Below are 23,020 nucleotides of genomic sequence, written 5' to 3'. Positions count from 1 at the left end.
TTGTACATTTGCACTTATTATTTTATTTTTTAAGGATTAAGCACCTGACATTTTAGAGCCCGGTAAAGAGGACAGTGGCCTGAGACACAAATGCATAAAGAAATTCTTAGTAACTTGATTAGACAGAGCACACGATGCTAACAAGGTAATTTGGAAGGAGCTGTGATCCACTCTAATGGGCATACTAAAGTGGATGGTGTCTACTTCCAAGGGCTGTGGTAAATTGTAGCAGAAGCCATCAACAGCAAGCCTATACATCGAGTTTCTGAAGGTGGATCACACAGCATACCTTCTCTTGGTAAAAAAAACAAACTACTGTTTAGCTACTCTCTATCACAGCTCTTTACCAGGAATGATAAGCAGTTCAAGGCTGAAGGTCACTTCTCTGCATTGCTCCTGGAGCAGCCTCTGACCAAGACTTCTGACGTGGTATTCCTAGTGTGAAGTGCCTCCAATTAATGGTCAGATACCTGGGTTATCTGATCGTCAATTTTATCTCATATTTATAAAATAAAATAGTACTTGCAGACACTGAAGCATCAACAAGACTAAACAAATATGGCAATAAATGTGTCATCTTCAATTACATATGGATGATATGCTTATATAACTAAAACAATAAAACATGTCAGCATCCAATATAAGCAACCATAATGTTATGGCAGTGGCCATAATAAAAACAATAAAAATATGCCTGCCTCGATAGAACTTAGCCATTATACTAACCCTTCTCTGCATCGGTAAAACTTATCACTTTCTACCAAAAGAGATAAAAGAATCTGCAAACAAGCACATGATTAAAACATGGTCTAAACGGGACTCGTCACAGCTTTCACGATACCGCAAATGATAATCGGTCAGAATTCTGAATGGAGTAACCATGCTTGTCCTCATTAAAGTATATCATATTTCATAAAAACACGTCTGAAGCCTTTGCTCCCACTGGTTATATTTTAAAAGCACTGGCGTTTGTGCACACATGTCTGGTGTGCTGTGATCAATAAGATGCAGGCTCACGAAGTTCTGTGCATGTCACGTATCTTTTCTATCTAGTACTGTATTTATGCATATATGTATACGTTATTTCTATAGGGCAAACCTAGCCAAAAGGTAGCAGAGTACTTTACATGGTCAAAGGCAAGCTTATGGTTAGCAAGTAACAGGAGAGGAAGCTGAGCTCTCGACGTTTATTGCATTGTGGTGTAGTGTTCTCTAAAGCAGTGAATCTCCAACTGTTTCCTAAATGGTGCAGTGTTGCACCTGTCCTAATCGATACAGGGTTGTGGTTCCAGATCCTAGGTGAATAGATGGAAAAGGCCTGTTGTCTTGTTTTTTTCTTTTTAAATTTTTTAGTCTGCTGACTGATGGTGTCCTGGCTTCAGGTGTGCTGAGAACTAGCAGATATAGTGAGCCTGCGTGTAAGATAAGCAGAGGTGCTGATTGTGATACCTTTGTAAAGGAGGCTATCAACAACACACTTGCCAGTACTGATGCAAAATTCACCAATTACTTACTCAAATCACACGTGACACTCATTGTGATTGAAAATACACACATTTATTTTTCTTTTTAGTTTCAAGAGGATTTCAATAAAAACAATTTTTTAATCCTATCAGTTTGCATTCTAGTCTATTCATCAATTTTCATAGACCACAATTAACATATACATGACATGTATTACATGTAGTGTGTACACATATAACTTAGACAATACTTAACATTAAATAAGCAACCAATGTGTACCATGAGAAAATAAGTTAAGGTTCCACACAAAATTGGGACAATGACATACATGTGAGAAATGAAACCAAAGAAAAAGACAAGAAAAAACAAGACCAACAGGGGATTGTGTTTCAAGAACTACCTAATATTTTTTCCAACACAACCCCGGTCAAGATGAGGACAAAACAGTGTAGTATTCAGTTAACGCAGGTAATTAATTCTCTGATTTGTCAAACATTTATACAAACGTAAGAGGAGTCCTGATCCAAAATACATGTTTACTTGTTTGGTCAAAAATAGTGGTCAACGCGTTTCGAACCCCTAATCTCTTTGGTGGGGGGGGGTTCTCCTCAGGACCTGGAACCAAAACAGAGCTGAAGAGAAAAAAGAAAGAGCAAAGAAAGTGCTCGTGTTATCACTTACAACCACATTTATTCAAAACCACATCTCTCTATATATCCTGCAATTATTTTTCACCTTATAAAGATTGTCCAATCTCTAATCCAAACATGGATTTCTTTGAGTATGCCATGTTGAAAGATAGTGTTTAAAACCTATTACAAAAAAATCAAAAGGAAGGAAGTGAAAAAGAGGACTTTTGGTTAGATTTTTTGTCAAAGAAAGGTTTGTGTAAATAACGACCCGTCATACAATCGGGGCACTTACTCTGAGCTCGATTTGAAAAGGGTGGTGGTTGGACAGGAAAGAAGAACTGATCTTCCGAGGAGAAGGCGATGACGCTGTGTTTGTTCAGGAAGGAAGAAAAAGGGACTTGAACAGACTTGTTTGTGTACTCGCTGGGAAAGGATTCCAAGGCATCTGTATTATGTCCATACCTGTGAATATGTGATGGTGTTGTTCAGTTCAACATCAGGTTTTTTATTTTTATTTAGCAAGTCCGTCTGTTAATGATTTGTGCTGGAAAATAAGACCCATGTTGTAGAAATGAGAATTGTGCTTGCTATCGAGAATTTGTCACTGCAGGTTGTTTAAGCAGCCCTGTGTGGCACTATGTTTGGTGATGCGAATTGCATATATATCGTATGACTGGAATGTGCGTCCCAAACTAATTACGGGCAGTGGTAGGGCAATAAGGGTGCTCCACTTTTACGCACGCTAGGGCAAAGATTAGGCAAACTCATGTGAGGGTTTTGAGCCGAAGACCATTGTAAAGCGGCTGGAAGCGGCTGGATTAATGTGCCAATACTAATTATCTTTACGTTGGAACAGAGCGACATAGAGACCAGCATATCGTTTTGCTGGGCTGGGTCAAACAGTAGCGTGCGCGTATGTTAGTTTCTAGCAAGTGGCAATGCTAAAATGCGCTCCGCCTAGGTTTTGCAGCAGAAGTTTGGCGTTGCCCTCCCGATGGCCGCGGCTGCCGTGACTGGGGTGGACCGCGCTTACCTTTAGTCGAGTCATGCTTCTGAAACACGTCTTTGCTTTGCTGTGGGGTGCCGAACACTTCCGAATTCTTCGTGATGTTGCTTACAAAGGCGGTTCATTGACGCGTCATTGCCTCGCTGATACGTGGTTATGCCTCATTGCTGGTGCGAACAAACAATTTTTAAAGGGGTAGTGCTATGTGCTTCCTTGGTTTCGCGACTTTTGGAATTTAGTCAAGATAGATTCAGCTTCTTGTTGGCTTAATGTATAAGAGGCCATGCTAATAAATGCGCAAATTAATGAAAGATTTTTTTTTTAAATGATTTTTTGAAAAAGGGGAGTTTGGATGACAACCTTGCGTGAAGAAAGTCACAAACTTGAGTTTTTTAGATACTGGAGGATAAACAAGAAAAATCATAAATTAAATATTTCTGAGAGCTCATTAAGTCCATCGACGGCCGAGTTGAATTTCACAATGAGCATGGCCTCCCTCTGTGTGAGTTTCCTATCTAGGTCACCACCACGAGAATCTTTTTCAACTTTCAGTAGAACAGTCCACTTAAGGTCGTGTTCTGTATGATTATTGTCTGACCAATGATTGACCAATGGTGCATTCGTAGTCTTCTTATGGATCCTATATCTGTGCTTTGTTATGAGTTGCCTTATTTCTTGGTTCGTTTTTCCTATGTAGAGCTTTGGGCATTGGCACAATATGCCGTAGACGACATTGCGTGTTTTACAGTTTGTGAATACGTCATGTTTCCATGTGATCTCTTTGAAGCAGAATAATATTCCTTCGATTGTTTGGGGGCAGCATGCACAGGTGCCACATTTGTGGTGTCCGACAACTGGAGGTAAGCCTAGTAGTTTCCTTAGTGTGTTTGTGTGTGGTGCTCGTGGCACTGCTGCACAAATGATTTGGTTCTCGACGCTACTTTCCTTTTTGAGGGCAAACAATGGTCTTTCAAAAGACGAATGTGCATTTTGAATTAGATGCCAATTCTGAATGATTACTTTTTTCAAAAGATTGGTGCTTGGGCAAAAGGTAGTTACGCATACAAGGCGATCCGTTGTTGGACTCTCTTTTTTCTGCAAAAGGGCAGCTCTTGGACTCCACCAAGCCCTTTTCATAGCATGCTTCAGTAGTCGTTTGGGGTAAGCCCGTAGTTTTTATTTCTCCAGCAGAGTGGTCACATGTTGCATATATTCGGATTTAAGTGTGCAATTGCGTTTGATCCTGAGAAATTGCCCGAATGGAAGATTATCTCGAAGGCTGCGTGGGTGGTGGCTTGTGTAATGTAAAGCTTTATTTCGATTGGTTGTTTTTTCATGAAGCATTGTGATAAGCATGCCATCTGAGACATATATCTCTACATCCAGAAATGTCATCCTGTTTTGATTATAGTTTAAGCTGAATTTGATATCGGGTGTGCGTGCATTCAACCACCAATGGAATTGTAGAAGTTCATTTTCATTGCTGTTCCATGTTAAAAATACATTGTCCATGTAACGTACCCAATTAAAAATATGTTGTGCAAAAAGATTGTCGTTGTACACAAATCTGTCCTCAAACTTTGCCATATACAAACAACACTGCTAACTCCGGTGCAATGGGACAACCCATGGCAGTCCCTTTGGTTAGGTAGTAGTAGTCGTTGCCAAATCTGAAGTCGTTTTTCTACTGTGACATGTAGGATGTCCCTAAAGGGTGCCAGTATGAGATTTGGAAGGCTTGGAATCAGTGCTTATTTTGAGCCGGTGGAACCTGGCATTTATTTTTCCTCATCAGACGTTTACAGAGGGAAAAATAAACAACAGGGAAAGAAATAGAAGACTGAAAAAAAATAACAAAGAAAGATAGGTACCTTCAAGTGTGAGATAAAGGAGAAGGTGGTGTCTAGTAGTGAATTAAAGCGGCATGAGGTGCATTGAAGTCAAGGCATCCTTGATATTCAGCTTGCTAACATTTAATAGCACCGGCCGCGGGCTTCTGAGCAGAGCTTTGAACACCAGCATTCGTTCTTTTACAAATTGAGCACTTCGTGGAATGAGGCATTACCACCATCCAGATGTGAGAGGGCAAAAGCAGCTCTGAATTCGCTCTCTGGAAGAACAATATTCCATTGCCCTCGTAGAGGCTATGTTATGCGTAATGCTGACTGTATGGTGACTCTTTTGTTCGCCATTATCACGCTCAAGGAGAGCCATCTCCTTGGATTGACAGTAAGGGATGTCCAAAGATACGTGCACATATTTGTTGAAGTCTGCCAGTGGTGACCAATGTAGGCAACCCGCTCTGTTTACACAAGATTAGGTTGGGTGTTCATCTTCATATGGTTTCGGAAATGGTTTAACAACTAAACAAATGTCTGTTCCTGAGGCCCCACTGGAAACACTTGTGGAGCTGTACACCAGCATCAGAGGTCCGGAGGACCAGTTCACAGACAAAGAGGGCAAGAAAGCCAGTCTTCCCTTGCTCTGAGCTTGTGTGGTGGGTGCCTGCCACCAAGCAGGAAGGATTCCATGGAAGCTGCTCTGATGTGAACCTTAGTGTGTGCTAGCCACACCTTTCCACCCAAGGGAAGGAGAGGCGAAGGGCTGATCCTGTCTGTTCTGTCTGGTTGATGGAACAAGATATCATTAGTGTTGGGGCAGGGAAACAGCAGCAGGCCTCACTAGTGGTGGCGCAAATCTTCTCAGCACCAGAAAAGTTAACTGTGATGACACCAGGCAGCGTAAGGAGGTCGAGCTGGGTACCCCCTGAGAACAAGTTTGAAGTGGAATACAAGAGTTCCCACCCCCAGTCCCAGAAGAGCTCTAGTGGATCACTGTGGGCTTTACAATTAGCTTTCGGGTGGCTTCTGGGGTGAGGGGACAGTCACATACAGCCAAAAATGTAGGGGTCATTTTAGGGGACGGAGAAGAAGTAGGGTTGTGCGCCCTTCCTTTATCCTGGATGAGAGGATTCTGTTTCATTAGTGTCACACTTTAGGATTAATGTTAAGTCCTGTACTGACATATGAAATCACCAGGAGTTCGCTTTAGTTCACAAGAGTATGCTGCTCTTTTGTCCTCAAATGCCTTTACTTTGGCTTTCCACTGGTTTGACCTGACTTGTTTTTGACAAACGTGGTAACTTTGAAGCAGGATGGCAGAATTTGTTTCCTTGATATGTCTTAATATCCTACAGCATACCCTTCTCTTTAGTAATATTTATTTATCGCCCTGTGCAGGCATAGGGATTTATGACAGGTATTTTGTAGTTCAGTCAATGTTTTGGCATGTCCGCATGTTAAGCCCACAGTTCTTGAGTCCATGGAGTTTCCCTTCTCTGTGTTTTCTTTCCCCAGGCCGGTCCCCTGCCTAGCGTCAGCTCTGTTGTGTTGTGGGCCCTAGGCCCACATGCTGCTGAAAGCACAGCACAGATACCAGGTATGTAGTTAGTTAACTTGCCCAGGGCACGTGTGTCCGGCCCCTTTCATTAGCAGGGTCACCTGACCGGTGACGCCTGTAATGGGTGGGTTGTTGTAGAGTGAGGTTACAGAACAAGGCTGAACACTAGAATATGTCCAGCAGGACACTACATCCTTCCCAAACTTTATTGGAAATGAAACAAACAAAAGTCCAACCTATGGGAAACAAACAACAAATGCACAGTACCATTGAGTATCTTCAGACCATCTGCCGAGCAGTGCTGGAGCTCTGGACTGCATGGTCAGATGGCTTTAGTCCACCTCGGCAATGTAGTTCGGACCGGCCTGGTCTCACGGTGTTGGATACTATTTACACAGTTCAAATAGGGGTGCATCTGGAGCGGTGGTGGAGTCCACTTTGGAGATCTTCTTGATGGAGCTCAGGTGCGGATGGCTGGCAAAACCAGCAAAGACTAAGGATGACCTTGGTGGATGAGGGCCTTCCTCGAAGGCGATGATGCTTCCCGGTTGTCTTGGCAGAGCGACTTCAGACTTTCCTCTCTTGCCTGGCCTCCCCTCTCACAGAAGTCTCCTTGAGGCCCTTTCCGCCAGACTGCTACAGGGCCATGTGTACTGTGCAGGGCCGCTCATAGGCCATGTGAAGGCGTCGCTGAGGAACTGCCAACAGGACCACAACCAAGTCGCTGTTGCACCTGCCGAGGATGATGTCTCAGTGTCTGTCTGCTCTGGCTATCAGGACTCAGGTTCACATGCCTTCCTCAGGTGGTCTTCCGGAGACCAGTCTACATCCGTGACCGCCCTGCTTCCTGGTGCCTGTCGTGGAGCTGCTGCAGACGCATCTCTTGTTGGGATTCCGCTCTCACCAGAATTCCCTTGAAGCCCTTGCACCTAGATTACCACGTGACTGTGTGGGCTGTTGGGGGCCTCTCTTAGGCCGTGCTGAGGGGTCGCTGTGGAACTCCCAACAGGGCCACGACCAAGCCTCGTGCAACCCCAAGGAGGATAGTCCAATGGTCGAGTATGCTCTTCTTCGGCAGGCCTTGGGTCTGCGGGGACACACGGAAGGTTCCTGGGTGGCTAACTTCCCACAGCACCAGGGATGTCTCGGTCTCCAGATGTTTCAGGCATTTGGATCCACTCTGGTGGTGCAATGCTCCTTAGGTGTTTCTGGTGATGCACTTGGGTAATGAGGACGATTACCTTATTACGCTTGGGCGAAGGGCGGCAATATCATGCTTGAGGTGATATATTGGAGTCGGGAGGACTGGAGGAACTTCGTGGCCACTTGCGGTTGTCTTGTGGTAGGTGTACTTGCTAGCAGTGATGCACTGATGCTAAGCAGTCGGTGACAGGTGAGTGGACGTTCGCACTGTGAAGCGTGGAGCCTGGACACAGATTGCGCTTGCTAGCGGCTTACGGTTGGTCCTCCCGCGAAGCTGTCTCCAGGGATGTCTCTGCACACCGGTGGCTCTCTTGTGTTGCTGAACACTTTCTCCAGTGCTGGCATGAGTCCCCTGTTTTATCGCTCTCCTCCCTTTTCTCTTGTGCACCTCTGTTGGTTGTTCGCCTTGTGGCATCGTGCCACTGTCTTCTCCTTCGCGGTGTGGTGTCCTGCCAAGCTCTTCTCCTCCTTCATGATGTGGCACCCTGCCACGCTCTTCTCCTTTTACCGACCAGCTTCTTCACTCTGATGTGGCATCATGCCACATGTCTCATGTTCGCGCCACATGGACAGCTCACTGGTCGCGTCCTGTTCTTAGGACTGTGCCCTTACTTTGCTGCGGACCTGTTGCACGTATGTCCTGTCAGTAGGACTTGCTTCTACTCCTCGTGGACCTCTCGCAGGCCCCATCCCCTCCTCCGGGATTTTCATGGTGCTCCTCTGTCAGGGTGATAGATCACCTTCTTCGCTCAAAGGCGTTGTGCTTACGCCTCGAGCTTTCGCTCTCGTGGCGCTCACTCCTGCCACCGTGCAGGCATGCTTGGCCGGGTTTGTCACTTGATGTGACGTGCTCCTTCTTGTTTGCAGAGTGATGTGGCGTCCTGCCACGTGTCGCAGGTCTTCGGTGCACATGCTGTGGTGACAGCTTGACACTTGGAGTGGAGACTCTCCTCTTGCCTGTCTTGGGCCACTGGCGACTCCGTCTTGAGGCAGTGTGAGGGATGATACTCTGTGCTGTCTTTTGGCCCACTGTGGGGCTTCGCTGGTGTGGTGGTGATGTGGAGGTTCTCCCTGTTGCCCTCCGCATTGCTTCTTTTCTACGGAGAGGTCTTTCTCTCTCCTGAGGTGCCTGTCCGTGCTGTCAGGCTTTTTGGTGTAGCCTTCTGCGCATCTCTAGCCTTGTGCACTCAGTCCTTCATCACGGGTGTCCTCTTCTGGCACCTTGCGTGCCCGTTCCTTTCTCCCAGTGGCGTCAGACATCCACTGAAGGCATGCACATGGCTACTTATCTAGTGCACACAGCGGCATGCTTCATTTCACAGGCTTTGGCAGTTCTTCTTCCGACTGCGGGCCATAACAGTTTCTGGAGATGCTTGTGTAGGGTATGTGTAGGTCCGGTAGGGGGCTTGAACTTGGGGACAATTGTTTACTTAAACTGGGCCTCACCCGTATAGATCACTTACTCTTTCCCTGGGGCATTGCTGAGGTGTGGTGCCAGAAACTACTGCTAGGTGGCGGTGCAGCCACTATTTCCGAATGCTTTCTAAGGCCGCGGGTAGTCTCTCTACTGATGTGTGACCTCAATCGTCTCACTTTGATCTGGAGATCCGTGTTTGAGACATTCCTGATGGCGCTGCACCTACTCCTTCCTCCACGCGCAGGGGGGTTTGCGATGCAGTTACAGGGCCTCTGTATGTTTTCTTTTGTTTTGCAGGCACTGGGTGGTGTAGTATCCGGCTGGATACAGTCTAGTGTTTCTGATGTAATTAACCCACACTAAACACACACCCACCACAGGCGTCACCAGTCAGGTGACCCTGATAATAAAAGGGGCTGAGCGCACGTGCTCGTGGCCAGTTATCCACTATACATCGGTGTCTGTGTGGTACTTCACCAAGTATGTGGGCCTAGCATCCCCAACACGTTCCAATGGCGACGAGTGGGTCTTATCCCACGTGTGCTGAGGCTTCGCTTCCCCAGGTCCTGGTGGGGGAAGTATGAGCCGATGAAGACGGTGACCGGGAGCCAACCCCACACCGCCGTGAAGACCTGCGGGCGTGCAACGTGCCCCAGGGTGAAGGCGAGGAAGTCGGGTGCCCACCCCGACCCCGTTGAGCCTGCTGCTGTGTGCCCCCCCTGTGGGAAAGTGCCCCGGAGAAGTGCGAGCCGAGCGGAGCCCACCCGCATCGGCCGTGACGGAGTGACCTCCGCAAGCGTGAAGAACCACACGGAGCCCACCCGCGTGGATGAACAGGCCCGCCAGCCGAAGGTGAGGAGCTGCGGGGCGTGAAAAGAGAAGCCAGGGAGCCGTGGCATGCATCTGCCACTGACTTGCACAAGCGGAGCCCACCCGTGATCAAGAGCCAGCAACCCTGGTATGGCGCGGATCTTCCCCGCTCACGCAGCGTGTGTCCAGGCTGTAGCTCCGACCTCACCCCGAGCAGCGCTGACCTATCCCCAACCCCAAGCAGCGTGTACAAAGTGAGGCTGCGGTGGAGGAGTGAGGCGGCGTCTAGTCAGCGGCCAGCGAGTGGTGAATGCAAAGTGCCCTGAGTAAGAGGCCAAATGAAGGTCTCGGCCCTCCTACCTTCATGTCCCCCCCTGCTCGCTGAAAACCGCTCCGTGAGTGAGGCGCATACACCAAGAGCGGGAGAATAGCCTCCGGCGCCTGCTCCAGCCCCCATGCAGCAAACGAGACTGGTGGCTTGTGATTTGTCTATGTTGTTTTGCCCTTCGGGACACTTGATTTCCAATGCACTGTGTGGTGCGCTTCAGGCCAGGCGGGTGGCAGAGCCTCTGGATTTCACGTTGCTTGGTGAGGCGCGTCGGGCACTCCTTACTTGCGGGAGAGACCTCATGTGTGTAGGCGTGTCAGCAGGCTCTTGCGGGTGCAGTAGGGGTCTTTAGCTGGGACCACAATGGCAGGCAGCTGCCGCAACAGGTGGCACCTCATCACGAGAGCTCGGACATGTAGGGGGTGCAGCTGTAAGCTAGGTGCAGTTCCCTTCATTGGGGGCCCTCCTCCTCCCCTTTTTTGCCAAAACAAGTGGAGGTATGTGGATGGCATTGTGAACTAATGGAGTTATCCCTGAAAGTGTCAGAGGACCTTATTTCGAGTTTAAATGAACATATGGGGCCTTTTTCAACACTGTCATCATGCGGAGCGTCTATTCCTCAATGTGGGAGTTTAGGGAAACATCTCCTTGTTATTCTCGCCGTGGCCATGAGTGCCAAACACAAAAAACGATACCACGGGGCTCCCCCACGGTGAGATTAACAAGGAGATCTTTCCCTAAACTCCCGCATTTTGAACAGACGCTCCGCATGATGACAGTGTTGAGAAAGGCCCCATATGTTCATTTGGACTCGGAATAAGATGACTCAGATAAAGTCCTTCATTTTGAATCAGTCTGTACATCACCCTTCTCTTTGTATTTTGGAATCCCTTGTGAAGTTTACTTAAGGGCAAATTATTGCCTATTGGATTGACTAATTTCATGGACAACATGTTGGCTATGGACTGTCCAAACTAAATACTACGGTTGTCTTATTGTCCTTATGAAGACCTGCATGCGGAGGTAGAAGTTACCCTCTCCGCACAAGACGGGTCGAAACGTAGACACACTCCTCCTTATATGGCCTGGAATACAACTCAGTGGCTTTCATTTAACGCTTAGAGTGATGCATTCTAGACTAAGGGACATCATTCTTTATAAATAGACCATCTAAGTAATAAAATAGAGCATTTAGATTGTATACAGGCCCAACATTGGTTAGGTTAATTTAATGACTCATTCCAACCAAAGTTCTACATGTAAACCATATTAATTTCATGTTTCTCGTTTTTCCTTGAATTCTTATCTCTCCACGCTCACTTCTCACATGAGCACTTTCTTTTTCATGCTTCTTCTGACAACCTGTTTACTGTTAAAATGATGTATTAAATATGACATGTTTAAATAGATTCTTTAAACACAGATTCGTCTATCATACAAAATTGCGTTGTGTCCTTCTCTCTCTGTGTTGGTACTCCTTGTACAAGTATAACTTGCCAAATAACCGTTTGGATTGAATCCATTCTTACATCTCAGGCATTGCAAGATAAATAGGATAGGTCGGGACCATTTGTTGCCTTTACAGTATGTGGATGGCAGCAGTTTCGAAGCGGTTCAGTGGCGGGGCATCAGGGGCGCTCTCTTCCTGCGGCTTCCCTTCCTCCTGTCGTGGCTCAGGCAACTTACGGGCACCTCATCACATTGGGCATTTCTTAGCATTGACCCGGTCATACCTGGAGGGGTCACAGCACATTCCCCCTCAGCGCCTTGCAGATAGCGCTGCCTGCCCCACACCATCACTCTGCAGGCGAAGGGCAAGGTGTTAGAGATGGCCTGTCTCCATCCTCTCCTCCGGCAGGCAAGGCCAAGGTTCAGCCTCTTGTTGGGGGCGGGGGGGGGGTGTGCCCACTTCCACAGGCAGGCAGCTGCGACAGTACTCATGGGACGATATCACCCCTTTCTTCACGGCAGATGAGGCACGAGGTGGCACGCATGTGGGGTCTGACCCGCTTGTCGCCAATGTTGTGTTGTGGGCCCTAGGCCCACATGCTGCTGAAATCACGACACAGATACCAAGTATGTGGTTAGTTCACTGGCCCAGGGCACCTGTTTCCAGACCCTTTTATTAGCAGGGTCACCTGACCGGTAGCCCCTGTGCTAGGTGGGTGTAGAGTGGGGTTACAGCAAAGGCTGAACACTAGAAGTGTCCACAAGCTCTAGGAGCATCACATCATTTATGTCCATTCAGCATTGCTGTAAACGTGTTGATGTGAGCACGTATGTAGGGCGCAATCTGTTCGACTCGTATCCGCAGAGATTGAGTGCGTAAGTAAACGTGCTGCGTAAGATGGATCTCGGTCTCGCGCCCCAGCGCGAGCGCTCAGCCCAGGCTCCGCAGCAGCTGCTGTCCTCGCGGCACCGCTAAATACCACTAATTCGTTGTGGGAGGCATAAGATGGCACCCGCCCAGGGCCTGACATTCCCAGCGGTTCACAGCTGCCAGTAATCTCCCATCAGCCGGTGGAAGGTGTGCTTTCGTTTGGTAAAACAGTGTGGCTGCGTTAACTAGAGTCGCTGGCAGATTCAGCCAGAGAGCTTCTGGCCTCTCGGCAGCGAGGTTCCCGCCATGTCCCTAGGCAGACATTCATAATATGTCGCTCTGACAGCCCAGGATTTTGCAGGGCGTGCTGATCACCAGAGTCAACGGAGAGGTCCGCGCGCCAACTGACAGCTGTTTTATTCTCCTTTGTTAAGTGTTATGCTGAATGCTCACGAATTTGAAAAAGAGGATCCCCTATCTCTTGCCAAAAGTAAGGATCTCACAGTGCCCGTGGTATTCGCCAAAGCATGGAAGTAGCGAGACTCCGTGTTTGACATTGCAGCAATGGCTTCCTGTCGCATCTCTGTTTTGGCACATCACTGATGTGCACATTGTGCTGCCTGAACACTTGCGCGGTGAAAAGTGCGCATTGATGTATTGACGGACATACATATGTATTGACAAACGGGCATGCTAGTCTGCTCTTTCCATCCTGTGACTCCACCAAACCCGATCACTCTCGGCGTGTGTCTCTTTCCATGCTTTGGTTATTCCCCATTATCCTTTGGCTGGTTCAACATTACTGTGAATTGTGCAACAGGACAAGTCATATATAGCCACTGTCCCAATAAGAGCCAGGGATGAAGGCAGATTAACTGAACAAAATATACAAAAAGTGATGGAAGGAATGCTTGAATTACTCTCAACCACTGGTAACTACTCTGGCCGCATTCCAGTCCATCGTTATTTTGCGCGCCATGCTACCTCAGTTTGGACCCAGCCATACGCAAATCGGAACAGTCCAACCCACACTGGAGGAGTGTGGCTCAATGGTTAGAGTGGCAGACCCTGAAGCAGAGTTCTGGCCAGGGACCAGGGTTCGATTCCCGCCTCGGCGGGGCTCGGGCTCAATTTCCTCGGACCTGTCTATTCTCGCCTCGGTGCCTATTCTTAATCATGGGCCCCACGCTGCAACTCTGGGCAATAGCTTGCTTAGCCTCCACACCGGCCCCAACAGCGCTAAGGATGCCTGGCTTCACCCTGGTGGTGCCCAGGAGTGGACACTTCACAGGGAAAGCCAGGAGGGGTTCCACAGCGGTATGAGTATCAGCGCCAGGAAACCGCAAGGCGACACCGCAAGGTGGCCGTCTGGTGACAGTGCGCTCTATAAGTACCTTGACATTTACATTTATTTACATTTACACTGCCCGAAACGGAACAGAAGCAACCCAGGATCTCAATAAAGGTTTCTTAACCTGGCATTCCCTGCTATGAAGTAGACACAGTGGGAACAACATGTGTTCCCCACTGTTAGTTGTCATAAAGGAATTCCAGACTGCACAACGCACAGCTTGAGGAAGAGAGGGGGTAATACCGGCACAGGGGTAGTGCGGGGGAATTAAGGAGGCCAGGTTCTGCATGCTCACATTGAGAGCTACATCCTTTTTTACATTAAACTGAGTGGAATATGATTTTGAAATAAATTACTAACTGCCTTGTGGCGTGTTTAATTTTGCATTACGTATTTCACTTTTTTTCTTCATGTCTGCACCTCTACCATGTCTCTCATATGGAGAAGCAATACACCAATGATTTCAATTGCTCGTCGGAAGGTAATAGCATGACCATTTATTATAAAGAATAAAACGCCCCCTAGTGTACTTTTAAAGGATTTTGCAAGTCAAGTCGGAGTTCAGTAACCTTATAAAGGAGCTCGTCCTTCGTCCTCGTTCCTTTATGGCCATGGAACTCCGCCTTGCCTTGCAGTATCCCTCTAATATACCGCAGGAGATCTTTTATTCATGTACAAGGACGCCTATAGTAAAGGCATACAAACCTGCCTTTAATTTCTCTGTTGCCGTCTGCTGAGCTCTGACAAAGGAAGTGACGTCAGTGCTCCACTGTTCTGACTTGTTCGTGGTATGTGTGACATCATAAAGCTGGCTGCCGGACACAGTAGACAGTGGGAAAGGCAGGTCAGAGAGCACAATTATAAATGCTTTTCAGCTCTTTCTTGGAATTATTTTTTCTCCGAAAATTCACAATAAATAGCTTATGGTAAAACTTTCTTTATTAATTGTACTACTGGAGTTCAAGTTCATTAAAACAAGGCAGGAATCCCCCTGCACATAACCACATATTCTGATTCTCCACAGCTTTCGAAAGTAACATGTTGAGTACCAAGCGCTTCCACTGTTTGCCACAGGTAGGAAGTGCTATATTAATGCGATCAAAATACCATGCAATCTGCCTAGGTGTCTCAATGATATAGCCATTACAGAGTACATTAAAAACTACATAAAAGAACATTTCCCACTATTGAAGTCTGCCAGTAACCCATTCTATAGCTTTCTGAATCGCTATGTATGTATCGTCAAATCCTACTATACTTGTATTACTCAAAATGTCAATAAAAATGTTTTTTTTTTTTAAACTGCATAAAAGTCCTCCATGCAGCTTCCTGAGCACCACGCAGTGAGATGCTGATATTAAAGTTGGGCTGAAGTCCAACATGTGCCAGGCACGCTTTGTGTTTGTGGGATCAGCTTCGCAGTCAGAGCACTCTAAGGTGGGTTTTAAATTATGGAAACTCTGCGAAAAGTGTGTGAAACTAAAAAGCAAAAAGTGCTGTCAGGCACACAAAAAGCATTTTCATCACCATACATCCGAAAGAGTTTTGTGTATTGCACTTTATGATATAGCAAAATACAAGTCAGGAAAATCTTCAATTTCTGATATTGTTTGTGGGTGTTGCTGGTTTTTATTAAGGTATAGTGAAACAAAAGTTCTAAAATATTTAGCCTTTGCATATTGAAAGGGTCAACATGTCTAGCTTGGACAGCAAATAAGACGCAACCAAGTGAGAGTGATAAAACCAACCAATGGTAAGCAGCGGGTGGACTCTAAGCCCACTGTGTGATCACAATATGTCTTTCGCAACCAGACATCTTGCACTGTCTGGTAGGTTTGGCTGAAAAATTACTTCTCTTAATGTCAGCTGTGGAAATCTACAAGACAATCAATCAAAAGCGTGGTAAATACGCTTTGGTTGTGGGGAAGGACAATCAGAGGAAGGAACAGCATTGAATGCGAAGGAAGAAAGTGAGATTGACAAGAAAGTCAACCTGTGATGAGCAATGGACTGCCCCAGAGCCCACTCTAAGTGTTGGTACTGTACACAATAGGCCTCCAACAACAGACAGGTTAAAGCTGTCCGTGGGCGTGATCTAAAAACAGAAAGTAAATGTCTACACACTAGCAGCATCACAGCGCTCTGCCTTTCTGTCTCTAAGACACCTATATAAAAAGTGCCTAGAAGCAGTAATTAATTTGAATTGGATCACATAGCACCAGGACATCAGATAGACGTAGCAGTTTTCAATTATTTTCATTTTCTATGGTCAACCAAAATATCTAGATATGTTTCTATTACATCAGTCCTCTAGGTAGATGGATCTAAGACAACTAGTTAGGCATCTTACCTAACGGCCTATGATGGTGTTGACAATTGGACTGATAGAATCACTCAAAACTCACTTTCAAAATTATGGTACGTGAGAAAATGAAATTGGAATGTTTTACAACTGGTTGTGCCCTTGCATTCAAATGAAAGGTAGGCGATTCACTACTATTTACTTATACTTGACTTACTCTCCATTGGTATTTGACTGACTTTATTAGAACTTCAGTGAGATTCAGATTGCGATATACAAATATTCATGGAGTCCTTGGGAATTGGCATAAGGAAACATATAAATTAAGGAGCACGAAATGCAGGGGTTGTAGTCTTTATTGATTAAGTTGATTGAAACATTAGCACAGTTTTGTCCCGCCCTATTAAACTATGTAAGGAATTTAATAGATGTAAAATTCTTACAATAAGGGAGACGATCCAGTCATGTTTGGAAGGTGGAACGTGCAAAATACTGGCCTTTGTAGTGAAGTGTTTTTTGGACAAATCTTGTAAAGTTTTATCTAAATCTATCGTCATTTCTATTGTCATGTGTTGATTTTAAATGACGAATGTTACGTTAACCAGTGGTCAGTTTTTAAAAGTAAGTTGGAATTCATTAATTTGAAATTAGTTATTTATTATTTATACTTTACTTTTCTAACTAACTTAAGACTAATGCTATGCGGCGATTAATAATTATTTTTTCATTCACCCCGCATTGGTTTTCCTTTTTGATATTTGCATGCATTGTTCATAATAACTTTATTACCGACTGCAGTAAAGGCTTATTTAAGTACTATATAAACATTTTAGTATTTCTGATAAAATTGAATTGCTTGTGCTAAAAGTTATTACCATTTTGGTCCAAAATGCTGGGCAGATATTTGTACTTTTTCGTTGTATAATTTTTTTGTGCATAAGTAATACTCTTCTCTTTTGTCAGTTAGTTTACATTATATGCGCAAACTATTGAGTGAGTCTGAGTGTTTTCTCATATTGCATCTAATAGGTATACTCATTGGGATTTAGCTTATTTTGTTTTTATATATCTGTTGTGTCTTTAAAACATGAGAGTGCTTGTATCATGAGACAAAAAGCATGATTAAGATATTGCAAGTCACCTCGGAGTTCCAAGACTTGCTAAAGGTACTTGGCCTAGGGCCATGTGCATATGTATGGCCTAGGTATGGTTTGTCTGCTTCTGACCTGAATATTCACCCCACATTGCCCATGTCTGACCACCTTCTGGATGTGGCTAAAAGCTGTTGCCGTCTCCTCGCAATGGACTGTTCGGGAGGTCTGGCCCTTGGCCTGTATGCTCTGCCATTAGTTCCACTCATCAATAGCTCATTAACTTTCCAGACAATCCAACAAATCTTGCTTTCTTTTTTAAAGTAGACGTGTTCATGACAAATCACAATATTCTGCACAATATGTCCTTGGTTCACTATCTTGCATCTCCTAATGCTGTTCTTTTCCTTTAAATCCAGTGGTCCATCAAATCCCAGTGAAACATTATTTTAAATATTTCAACGCACTGGTGGATTTGAAAGGGTGCCAACACATCAAAAGGCATGCCACAGGCATGCCACACTTTCTTAGTTATAGCTCAGCCTGTTGTAGGGCAAAATATAACAATGGGGCCTTCATCCTAACTACCTGTGGCACTTAACTGTTTATGCAGGCAGGACATCAAAGCTCTCTGGCAGCACTGAAAAACTTTAGAAAGATGTGAAGATGTGGGAAACAGAATGCTGCAGAAAGTCTTTTTTAAGATGGGTAGCAATTACTAAAGTAGGAAGGATGTTGGTAGAGAGGCAGTGTCCATTTGTTGTGTTGAGCACGTTGAGGCCAGCTTGAAAGCACCGTGTAGATAGAGTGTGGTGGTAAGCTATTCTTAAAGGACTGAAGCCGTGGTGTAGGCAGTAGTAATGGGTGAAGGTGTAGGTGGTGGTGCAGGGATAGGAAGATAGTGCAGGGCTAAAGTGGTGCGGGTGGTTGTGAATGGCGCAGATGGGGCTTAGGATTGTGATGGTGTGGATGTAATGTTTTGGTTTAGAGTGTAGGGGCTGGTGGAAAAGCAGAAAGATTTAGGCAGTGCAGGTGTTGTAGTAAGGTGAGGGATGTGTGGTAAATATACAGTGGTATTTGTGTAAAGTGGTGTGGTGCCATCGTAGTCTAAGCTGTAGGTGGTGTAGTTTGCAGGTGTATATGTTTAGGTAATTGAGAGGCATGCTCCTCCCAGACTAAAGCCAGTCAATTGGGGCCTGAAGCAATATTTCCATTCACCGTGCTTTACGTCAGTATGCACCACAACGTGATACCTCTTTTGTTGAGGTAGAACACATGCAGTGTGCTGTAACATCGTGTCTTACTCTTCAGGCCTGTAATACCAATGCATTTGCTTGCCAATTGCCACAAAACTAGACTTGACAACCCACCTGACAATCACTGTAGTCACAAAAACAAATGGAGCTTTGCCCAGCATTTAGTTTTTTAAATACAGTTCATGCGAACATTTCCACATTTTATCACTGGGCTAAGAAAACCAAAATTCATTGCAAGTCAACACACGCCGTGTGTCAAGCACAATGAGTTCGAACCCTTATAAGAATGCCATGCAGCAGGTAGTCGTTAGGGGAGAGTAAGGGTTGTTTTGTTGATAGAACTGTGGGGACGGGAAGTGTTTGCTGATACTATGGGCCTGATTATGATGTTGGGCGGACGTCCGACGCAGAAGCAGGAACACCCGACTAGGAGTCGGAGGTCCAGCTAACAGCATTACGATGCGACTGCCTTCACTGCCGTCACAATGTGTATATTTTGTATTGCTGTGTGTGCTGCGGGCTGCAGCACACACCGCAATACAAAAAAAACACATTTAAAACATCTCTGCACCATGTGGCAGGCACCATGCGGTGCCTGCCACATGGTGCAGGGATGTTTATGGGGCATCATAGATGCCCCCCAGGACCCATATTGGAGGGCCAGAGGGGAAGGGGCCCCCAAAGGCACTTTCCACCTGCCTTTTCATGACTGGTTAACTGCCATGAAACGGCCGGCGGAAAGGGACATTGTAATCCCTACGGCGGTGCCTGAGCAGTTACAGCCACTATTGTAGGGATTACAGTCCCGCAGCCCGTCGGATGCGTGGAGGTCAGTCCCTCTGCCAGCCCACCACCGTAATGCGGCAGGCGAGCCTGCAGGGGCAGATGGCAGTGGGACCACCACCGATGTCCTGACAGTCCCACCGCCATCGTAATCCCAACCTATGTGCCTTCATTTGAAAAATAAAGTCCTTTTTAATCTTTTGCTATTTATAAAGCGCTCACAACAGCCACATAAACAAAACAAATATAATAGTACTGTTATGACACCACATACGATAAACTGGCCAGCTATGTTAGGAACATCTGAAGTATTAGACTCTTGTAATCCCGCAAATATTGCATGAGTGTTCCCTGCTACGGCCCAGAAACAAATCCTAGACATGAGGGTCACCTTCCACCATGTTGGGTGGAGAGCGTGGTCCTCTGACTCCATTGCGGGCTAGTGTTGGGAAAGAGTAGACAGGCTGGAATGCAAGGGGTGATGAGGAAGGCGAGCGATTCAGGAAATTAGAACTTAAAACCAGGGCGGGAGGTCATGGGAATGCGATCTCCTCAGCTGAACTCGGAGGAGGATTAGAGCTAGTTTTATAGCTCTATATAAATATCTTAAAGGTGTGAACAGCGCCCATTGCTAGCGAAATGAAAGACCCAGCGCCTCTCAAAAACACCATGTAAACAAGAGGGGACATTCCATGCGAGTATGTGGCAATGGTTCAAGCCACAGAATTTTAATGCCTGGTTATTTGCCTTCTAATCCCGTAATTTATTTATGGCTCGTGTATTTCTTCTTTCTCCATTGGCTGGAAGTTGATAGGAAAAGGAGTATTGCTTTAGACTGTTGCATACTATGCCTAAAACCCTGGTCAAGAGTTCTTGCTGGATAATCAAGGCATGTGTAACATTAAAAGTGGGACACTATTATAGTCCTTACTTCGAGGGTAAAAAGATCTCTCAGAATCAAGTTAGCAGTTAGTATGAACAGTTTCTTAAGATGTTGTGGATAAAGATTTTCCTGGCCTTACTAGTCCACTATGAACCTTTGTTCTACTAAACCTATGTGCGGAAAGGAAATGCATCTTGTTGAAAAGTTGCTGAAAAGTTTCACGTTGTTACTCATCCTTGGATTAGCTGTTAATTTTGGTATTTCATTGAGGGGCAGAGTCATGTATTGATTATATTTTCAGTTTGTTCTGCTTGTTTTTTTGTTAATTTCTTAGGTCTAATTTATGTAAGGTTTTGTATTCTATCCTTGTTATAGTGTCTTGTTCTAATCTAAATCGTATTCGGAAAGTGGACTGATGTGTTGTCAGAGACCAGGTCTACACATTAAAAAGAATCATAGGGAAATAAATACGCCTCATTAAGAAATGTGGTTTCTAAAATGACTGGTGTAGCTCAACATAGATGTTGGCTTCATTCTACTGGTGATAAATGCTTGCGAGCTTAAACCTCCGTATAGGAGTACCTAGCAGGATGGATTCGTCTCTACACTGCGGGCAGGGCCGGACTGGGAACTGAAAGCAGCCCTGGCAAATTTTGCCAGACCAGCCCCCGTCCGGTGCGTAGCGAGCGAGCGCGCCCAACCACTACTAGGGGGCTTAGGACGGGTCCTCCCACCCAGAAATATTTGGAAAAAGATAGACCAAAATGGTGAATTTTACAGCGAATCTTTCATTACATATTCAATTGTATGAACTTTCAAAGCACAGTTAATAGTAGATGATGACCTTAAAGAGCACCAGGTTACCCATCCAGTCATATGTACCCATAGACATTCTTACAGAGAGCACCAAAAATAGACACAAGTAGTGAATCAGGGAGAACAAAGTAAAAGCGAGACCAGCCCCTATGGTGTGTAGCAAGCAAGCACAGTGAGCAACCACTACTAGGGGGAGTTTGGGGGGTTCGCCCCCCCAAGAAAATTTGGGAGACAGAAAGGCCAAAACAAAGCATTTTTCAACACATTTTTCATTACATATTAGATTGTATTACGTTTTAAAGCATAGTAAATGATAACCTTATAGAGCACCAGGATATTCAGTCATAAATCACAGACATTCCTACAGAGAACTCAAAAAAATGAGCAATGAAGCCACAGATCCCAGCAAGCATGGCCACTGTTGGCTGAAAAAGCCACTACTAGCTGAAGTGCACCTCAAAACACCGTGCAAATTGACACTGCTTAGTTTGACATCATATTACCATACTAGATGGCGCCATGTCACCATTGATGAAATGCTATAGTTCTGGGCTGTTCTTTTACAAGTTAGGGTTGTTAATTCAACTGAATATCTAAACTGAAAGAGGACTACAAGTCTCAGAATGCAATAGGTTTGAGTCTCGGCAACGACATTCAACATCCTGTGATTCTGGGCAAATCACTTAATCTCCCTGTGCCTAACAAAAATGAATGTGTCCTCATGTAACGAAACAGGTGCTCATGTAAAGCATTCTGCTACCCGATGTCTCGGGTCAGGTTCGCGCTATATAAAACTCTAAATAAAAACTACACAAAACTAAACATCAGGAAAGCAGCTCTGTACCCTTGGTGACTAGGAGTGAGTGGAGAGTGAAAGATACCTTTATCGTACAAACGTGTCCCAATCCGTGCTGCAGTTAATCCCTTTCGAGATGTTCTTACAGCCATAAAACAGCAAACCTCCAAATACATTAGCTGGAAAGTCAAATATCCTCAATGCATGGGAATGGGTCAGTCACATCACGACATATACAAGACTTTACAGGTGGAGGATTCTGCCCCCATTCCAGAAGGAATTTCCATGGCCGGGTCTTAGAAAGATCGCAGGGTCGGACTGGGACAGAAAATAATCCTGGGCACCAAAATAAAAGTGGCCCTCATTAGTGAATCAAAGACCTAAAACTGTGACCCCCATTTGCTATTTGGAGCAGTTTTGAACTTGTAAAGACATGCTGTACAGGTGCTCTGCAAGTCACAGGAGAATGCATGCATTTGTGCTTGCTGCTGGTAATGTTTGTGGAGGTAATAAGAGGAAAATTAACAGGAAAAACCGGGCAACCAAACCCTAAAACATAACCACAAAGAGCCAAAAAATGGCTCACACAAATGACCTGTCAGGTGGCCTGCCTTCTGCTGCTGCAGATGGCCACACAGGCCAGTCCGACCGTGGAGCGTCCTGTAGATTCACCTCCTTTTGCCCTGTCTGTATCTAATGGAAAAGAGGGGAGTGAGAACTCTGCATGGCATTTTCTTATTTCCAGTTCAGTATGTGGTGCACAGCCAACTCAGCGCCTTCCTTAGTAGACATACAAAGCCAGGCGCTGCTTGGCTGTGCACTTGTTCTGTGCCACTCCTGATTAGCAAACGTATTCCCAGTAAGTTTGCATTTGCCTTTTCTATCATTTTTCGCTTATTTTGATGTACACTGTTCATTTCACGCCCGATAACCGCTTTTTATTCACCGCGTATTGTTTCCCTTTTACATGAACCGGCATTCACGTTTACTTTTCCGAACACTGGCTGCATGTTCATTCTCCTGGGTTCCACCCGTAAGTTTTTCACTATTAAGTACCGGACTTCTCGTTCTATGCGATGACGTCTTTCCTTTTCTAACGTTGTACTTATGTCATGCTATTTTGTTTAGCTCTGTGAGTCATGGAGTAGTCAATATCCACCACG

At 45.5% G+C, this 23,020-nt stretch overlaps 1 protein-coding gene and 1 long non-coding RNA gene across 4 annotated transcripts in view; one reads left to right on the top strand and one right to left on the bottom strand.

The window, feature by feature from the left end:
- ZC3H3 (zinc finger CCCH-type containing 3) overlaps positions 1-23,020 on the top strand; it is a 1,788,705-nt gene that overhangs the window by 1,712,379 nt on the left and 53,306 nt on the right. The window lies entirely within an intron of this gene.
- LOC146830501 (uncharacterized) lies at positions 1,538-3,204 on the bottom strand. Of its 3 annotated transcripts, none has more exons than XR_014961160.1 (4): positions 3,130-3,204; positions 2,389-2,640; positions 2,200-2,276; positions 1,538-2,096 (listed from the first exon to the last, which is right to left on the bottom strand). It is a non-coding gene; the product is annotated as an uncharacterized LOC146830501 (long non-coding RNA). The 3 variants fall into 3 exon arrangements; XR_014961161.1 differs by having other exon boundaries at positions 2,389-2,558; XR_014961159.1 differs by having other exon boundaries at positions 2,389-3,204.

The sequence above is a fragment of the Triturus cristatus genome, chromosome 5_1 (genome assembly GCF_964204655.1).
Source record: "Triturus cristatus chromosome 5_1, aTriCri1.1, whole genome shotgun sequence".
In the NCBI taxonomy this organism is placed as follows: Eukaryota; Metazoa; Chordata; class Amphibia; order Caudata; family Salamandridae; genus Triturus; species Triturus cristatus.
This window is presented reverse-complemented; position numbering and strand designations above follow the sequence as displayed.